The sequence below is a fragment of the Bison bison genome, unplaced genomic scaffold (assembly GCF_000754665.1).
Source record: "Bison bison bison isolate TAMUID 2011002044 unplaced genomic scaffold, Bison_UMD1.0 scf7180017864029, whole genome shotgun sequence".
NCBI lineage: Eukaryota > Metazoa > Chordata > Mammalia > Artiodactyla > Bovidae > Bison > Bison bison.
The window spans coordinates 1,985,361-1,986,397 of NW_011494601.1; positions in this window are offsets into that span (position 1 = coordinate 1,985,361).

A 1,037-nucleotide genomic window follows, 5' to 3' on the forward strand; every position below is an offset into this window, starting at 1 on the left:
AAAAATTAAAAAAAAAAAGGGGGGGGGGGTTCCCATAGGCTGTTCAGTATAAGGTGTGGGCTGGGCTGGTGACAGGACAGTTGAGAATGAATATGGAATATATTTGAGAACAACTATAGAATATACTTGTGAACATACTATAAACAGAGGCTTGCCTATGTGGTTGTCCCACCACCAGAAATGGAAGGATCCTAGCTGGTGCCTACGGTTTCAGCTGGCATTGTGAGTGTCTTAACATTTCTCGACAATAAGAGGCCTACAGCTCTGGCTTCACTTGGCACCTAGGCTACTAAACTAGGGTCATGGCTACTGTGGTTGGGGTGGGGCTGATGCGATTGGAGATCCATGTTCACATTTGCTCATGACTGACGGTGTAGGAGGGAGAGACCTCTGTGTTGAAGAATGGTTAAAATCCTGCATTTTCTGAAATCCTTGCCTCTTTCCTCTGCTTAAATTGGACTGTGTCTGCAGAGCCCAAAGACTCTCCTTACTTAATCTCTGTGCTGGAGAGCTGCAAACCAGACTCCCGTGGCCCCTGGTGCAGGTTGATCTAAGCTTCTTCCTAGGCTTTGGGGTCTCAGCATTTGTGGACTTCAGCAACACAGATTTTTTCCTTCCTATGGCATCACATAGTTTCCTCTTGCCAAGAAATAGGCATGGCTTACATATTGGGATGAGTAGTGATCACCCACAGAGCATCCGCCCAGACCACCAAGACCTCCCATGCATCCCAGTGGCCATGTTGGATTATGAGGTTCCAGAGTGAGTTGGTTGGATCAGAGGTGGGCATCTGAGACAGGAAGATGCATTTTCACATAGTTTTGAATTGATGTCAAGCAAGAGAGCAAGAGTTTCTGATTTCTGTGACACACAAGAGACCTGGATGCAGAGGATTTGATATGTAAAGAAGGGAAAGAGGTGAGGATGGGCAGAGAGAGGCAGAAGCTAGGGAGGTGGCACAAGGTTGCTTGCCCCCCGCCACCTGGTCCCTCTAAAATCAATTCAGAATTCTCTTTTCTCAGGAAAAAAAAAAAATT